This window comes from Sinocyclocheilus grahami, unplaced genomic scaffold (assembly GCF_001515645.1).
Source record: "Sinocyclocheilus grahami isolate Dianchi unplaced genomic scaffold, SAMN03320097.WGS_v1.1 scaffold466.1, whole genome shotgun sequence".
Classification (NCBI taxonomy): Eukaryota; Metazoa; Chordata; class Actinopteri; order Cypriniformes; family Cyprinidae; genus Sinocyclocheilus; species Sinocyclocheilus grahami.
In genome coordinates, this window is record NW_015505645.1 from 252,100 (window position 1) to 258,129 (window position 6,030).

The 6,030-nt window shown below is 36.9% G+C and overlaps 1 protein-coding gene across 1 annotated transcript in view; it reads right to left on the minus strand.

Moving 5' to 3' along the window:
- LOC107553200 (uncharacterized protein KIAA1522-like) overlaps positions 1–5,648 on the minus strand; it is a 40,712-nt gene extending 35,064 nt beyond the window's left edge. The window contains exon 1 of the mRNA XM_016235343.1: positions 5,410–5,648. The gene's annotated coding sequence lies outside the window, so the exon portion shown is untranslated. The remainder of the gene's footprint in view (positions 1–5,409) is intronic.
- Between the last annotated feature and the right edge of the window lie 382 nt (positions 5,649–6,030).

Below are 6,030 nucleotides of genomic sequence, written 5' to 3' on the forward strand. Positions count from 1 at the left end.
TTGTGTGTTACACCTAATGTTGTTAAATGAATGTTTATTGCATTATTTCAGTTTCATGTGTGTTACCATGATGGTGTTTAGTGTTTGTGTGAATGACACTGTGCACCTTCTATACATGTTATTATTTAAAAGCTGCTTGTGATGGGCTTTGGTTCATCATGTGACTTTCTCATCACCACCTGCATTTGGTGGTTATCAGTGTATTACAAAGGTACAAAACAGATTTCAGTACTTCAATAGGTTATTAACATTATATCAGTTCATGAAATTACGGTATTTAACTGTACATTTAAGTTAAAACCGTAAAACCTAAAACGTTGCTACCTATTTTTAATCACAGCTGCCGTTTTTTTACTGTAAATTTTACGGATTTTTTTTTACAGTGCGTGAACCATTTTATTCTCCCGCATCCCGCACACACACACACACACACACACACACGAGTGTCTACCCGCCCGCACCAGCACTCGCCCATCTTGTCCCGCGCCGCACTCTGTTGCATCGGGTCTTGCGGGAGCAGGTCTCTAATCCACTGGCACTGGACTCGACAGTGTGTGAGCTACATCCTTTTTACAATCTCTAAATTATAAATCACTGTAACACGTCAGTAACGTATAGAGACCTCAGCTTGTAACTATACTCTAATTATAATGCGTTAAATTACTCTGTTACTAAAAAAATAATCAAATTACAGTAACGCGTTACTGCCCAACACTGGACATTAGTAATATCAAGTTGGGTTTGTATTTGCTTAAAGCACTTTTCTGTCCTGTGGTGGCATATTTCCTACTGAAACAGGACTTGAGTGAGACATTTCGAAGGGCACTTCCCTTTTAAAAATAATAATAATAAAGAGCCAATATAGGCTTTAGTTAAAGTCATATTGAAATGATTTTCAAATATTTTCTTCCATATTGTGACATTTCCAAGAGCAACAGATTGCCGAAAAATAAAAAAAGAAGGAGGGCAGGGATTTGGATCTATGTACTGGTTGTTGATTGAATTTTGAGATGTGGGTGAAGTTTAGGCAGATTAAATGATTGAAGAAGTCCTGCATACATCAGAGTATTTTCACCAGAAGGTGAAGTTATGACATTTTGATTAAAAATTACATGGTAAAAAAAATATATATTTTTTTTAATTACACACATGCATGGATGAATTGTTCACAATAACATGTATAACATTAATTCACAAAAATAGATAAAATAAAAACAGAAGTGAATTTTCATTTCTTGCCAAATTTAAGTTACATTCAAAAACCACAATTTGCTACTTCATAGTCGATGTGGGGAGGGACTTTGTCATTGTAGAAAGTATTTGACTGGTCAAAAATCTGTGTAGTGCAGGATGAGCAGAAGAGAAAAGCACATTTTAATGCATTTATCTGCTAAAAGTTAATTTTGTCAACATTTAAGGATACACTATACTGATGGTCCAAAAGACAACAAACATGGACTAAAAATCACAAGATATTATGGGGTCTTTAATGGGCCTGCCAAACTAACAAATATTCTTGACACAATGACGTTTAGGTTTTACCCTCAGAGTATCACTGGCACACATTTCATAAACAACTCATCTTCATGACAACTGGCTCTGACCTCACCACGTGTTCAGATATGTGCATCTGATACACATCAAAACAGTGTGAGTAATGGATTTTTTAAGGATACACTATACTGATGGTCCAAAAGACAACAAACATGGACTAAAAATCACAAGATATTATGGGGTCTTTAATGGGCCTGCCAAACTAACATAAATATTCTTGACACAATGACGTTTAGGTTTTACCCTCAGAGTATCACTGGCACACATTTCATAAACAACTCATCTTCATGACAACTGGCTCTGACCTCACCACGTGTTCAGATATGTGCATCTGATACACATCAAAACAGTGTGAGTAATGGATTCAGATCATGCAAAAGCAAATCAGCCATGAAAAAACTAAAGGGACGCTCAGTCAGTAACTTTATTTCCAACAGTTGGGCAGTGGAGAACACACACACACACACACACCTCCTGCTTCTGCACACACTTGCGCAACTGATCTGGAATCTCTACAGAAACAAGCCCCAGCATGGCAGCCTGACGGGTACAGCAACACACCCAAAATCAACAATGCCTACAATCACCTTTCTTTCTCTCTCCCTCTCCCTCAAGTTACCCATGATCAACAACATACTAGCTAAGACCATTAGAGCAGGACTCCCTCTGTCTCACTCCACCTCCTCCAAACCCCTGCAGGTCTCCTATCTGTTTCAGGTTAATGTACAAACCTGCTCAAGGTGAAGCATCTTTGAGATACACATGTGTAAAGAAACTCTCAAACCGCCGAAATATACATCCCCAGAACTGTTATGGATTCCCCCCCCCCTAGAATTTAATGATTTATAAGAATTCTATAGGTGAATGACAGATAAGAATGTCTAAGATGATACAAAAATGTAAAAAACAATTACAAATTAGATTTTTTTAAAGCTGAAAACAAATAAGTGTCAAGTATATGTATGAACCGAATATTTTAATTAATGTTCGATTCATGTAGCCTATTTTTGAAAAATGTTTTAAAGGGGTCATATGATGTTGCTAAAAACATTATTTTGTGTATTTGGTGTAATGCAATGTGTTTATGCGGTTTAAGGTAAAAAAAAAACACATTATTTTCCACATACTGTACATTATTGTTTCTCTTCTATGCCCCGCCTTTTGATTTTTACAAAGCTCATCGTTCTGAAAAGCAAGGTGTGCTGTGATTGGCCAGCTATCCAGTGTGTTATGATTGGGCGAATACCTCAAGCGTGTGATGGAAATGTTACGCCCCTTACCATACTGTGATGCCCTGTCCGGCCAGAGCGATGATTCAAAAACATGAAAACCCATTATAAACGAGGCATTCGTTGCATCCAGTGGGGACATAATTATGGATTATAATGACTTATACTGTCTTTTTACGCGTTGCATCGTGCCGCGTAAACATAAAACCATGTCTGCATTTGTGATCGGATAAATTACAAACAACAAGCCCTACTCTACACTGCCCAAAAAACTTGCTTTATATATAAAAAAAATATAAAAACTCTTTAAATATAAAAAATGTACTTACAATCTGTGAGTCAGAACAGCCGGCATTGTAGTCTACTCTACCAGGATCAGAAAACAGTCCTCCATAAAATGCGCAGCACACATCTGGATATTTGGGTTGAAGTGTTCTGGAACAGTGTTGTAAATACAACTTAACCACTGATTTCTAGTCGTGTCCATTTTTGGACAGCCAAACAAAGTAGTTTCGCTTTCACAACGAAACACAGCGTCACACATGCCGGCCTAGAGTGAGCGGCAGCGGCCTAGAGTGATCAGAGGCCGGGGGCTAGCATGAGGAATGGCCGGAGGGCTAGAGTGAGCAGAGGCGGCAGGCTTGAAAATGGCGCGGCAGGTGGATTCGACGAAAGGAGGCTTGCGGCAACCACATGTGACGACCCTGTGCTGGACTCTGCTTCGTCCGCGATGAAAGTGATCCGGTGATCCACAGCGCAAAGTTGTTGTATTTCCTCAGCAACCAGCACGGATCAGCTCCAGGCATGACGAAGCAGATATCGTCCTCTTTTGGAAGGCCAAAGTAGTTTCGCTTTCACAATGAAACACACAGCGCCTTCACGTCATGGCTGCAGCGTCAACAATACTACAGCGAGAATAAAAGTTACACCTTCTTTCTTTGCGTAAACATTTGGGCGGTGTTATGCAAATCTTCCCACATAGTGACGTAGACATGTGGGGGCGTGTTAGAACGAGCCGTTTTAGGTAGGCATGGCTGACTCTTAACTTTTATAAAGAATATCTCTTTGGATTTGAGACTTTAGTCTTTGCAACTTTACAGATCTTCTTTATGCACCAAGAGCTTGTAACACTCCAAAGAGAAAGGAAAAATTTAAATCGCATCATATGATCCCTTTAACAATTGCATTTTCAGTAAAAATTATTTAAAAAAAATAAATAAAAAAAAGTCATGTGGTGAAACCCACAAGTTAAAAGTAATAAAATATTTTCCTTACAATGTGAACATTACAAATGTGATTTTGTTTTAAAAGGTTTTCCAGGTAAAATCTAAACCAACAAGAAATAATATTAGTAAGTTTTCATAGGGTTAATTGATTTGACCTAAGCTAACCTTTGCCTTTTTGTCAAAAAACAAAAAAAACAAACACTTTACTGACACAGTCATGAGGGTCTACATTGGTCCCCCCTTTGAAATCATTTCCTGTTTATGGTTGTCACATGACAACAAAATGGCTTCCTGCACACTGATTGCACCACACTGACATTGATTTGGCATTCTATTTTATTTGGCATCACTAATCATTTTCTTAGAAAAAAATATATATATTATAGGCCTATATAAGATCATACCAAACTACTTATGCCAACATTTTTCAAGAACGCCCCACCTTTTTTTTTAGTATTTTTTTTGCATTTTCAGTAAAAATTATTTTAAAAAAATAAATAAAAAAAAGTCATGTGGTGAAACCCACAAGTTAAAAGTAATAAAATATTTTCCTTACAACGTGAACATTACAAATGTGATTTTGTTTTAAAAGGTTTTCCAGGTAAAATCTAAACCAACAAGAAATAATATTAGTAAGTTTTCATAGGGTTAATTGATTTGACCTAAGCTAACCTTTGCCTTTTTGTCAAAAAACAAAAAAAACAAACACTTTACTGACACAGTCATGAGGGTCTACATTGGTCCCCCCTTTGAAATCATTTCCTGTTTATGGTTGTCACATGACAACAAAATGGCTTCCTGCACACTGATTGCACCACACTGACATTGATTTGGCATTCTATTTTATTTGGCATCACTAATCATTTTCTTAGAAAAAAATATATATATTATAGGCCTATATAAGATCATACCAAACTACTTATGCCAACATTTTTCAAGAACGCCCCACCTTTTTTTTTAGTATTTTTTTTTATACAATCTCCCAAAAGTTACACAACAGTCGTTTTAGACAAGTCCCACAAAAATATTAGAATTACATTTAATTCAGAAAGTATATTGTCTTGTGAACTGAATTTATGTATATATTTTATACATGTGTTTTTATTAGATCCTAAGAAATACGTCGCTGACTTTAAGAATTAGAAATACATGGGGTTAGTAAAACTTTCAAAGAAGTGAAAGAGAGACCAGGACACACACACACACACACACACACACACACATACTACTGAAAGTAAAACCTATTGAGACCAAAATATCAGGGAGCACACATTTTAATGAATACTAAGAGTACGGAGTATAGTTTTTAGACACTTTAGTTCTAACTTTAGTTCTGACTTTGCATTATACTAATTACACGAGTTTTAATGTCATGTTGGAAGACTGGGCAGGGCTGTTACCTGTAACTTCGGGATCCCTCAGTTTCCTTGTTCGGCGCTGTAAAATCCTTTACATCGGACGGTCCATGTTAATCTGGTCTGGAAAGTTCAGGTGAGGCATTTCCACGGTATTCCGGTTTTCTTAGGAAACTTGTTCCTTAGAAAGCAGCCAGTCTTGAACAGTCCTCTCAGACTGTGCTCTCATCTGTCATGAGATACACCACTCTGCTTAATCTTCAAGAGGCTCCAGGTGAGAATTAAAAGGGAGTTTCCGAACGCTGTCAGGTCCTCGACCGCTCAGTGGCGCCATCCCGCGGCCACAGACGCTCACACATCCCGTAGACGTGATTACGTAACACACTGATTAAAGGGCGTGAATGTTATTATTAATGACTTACAGGATGTATTCCTATGGAGATGCTTAGTCATCCAGGACACAGTTTTATGAATTAGATAAAATGTAAATTCAATTAAAATCATTAAACAATTATTATTAAATTAAATAATTTAAAATATACAACTTTATCAGCATTAAAATACATTAACAGATTCAATATACTGTATATATATTTAAATATCTATTATGTTTATTTATGTAGTGTCTACACAGGTCTAATTTTCGATTACAGTCTCCTGTTTTTA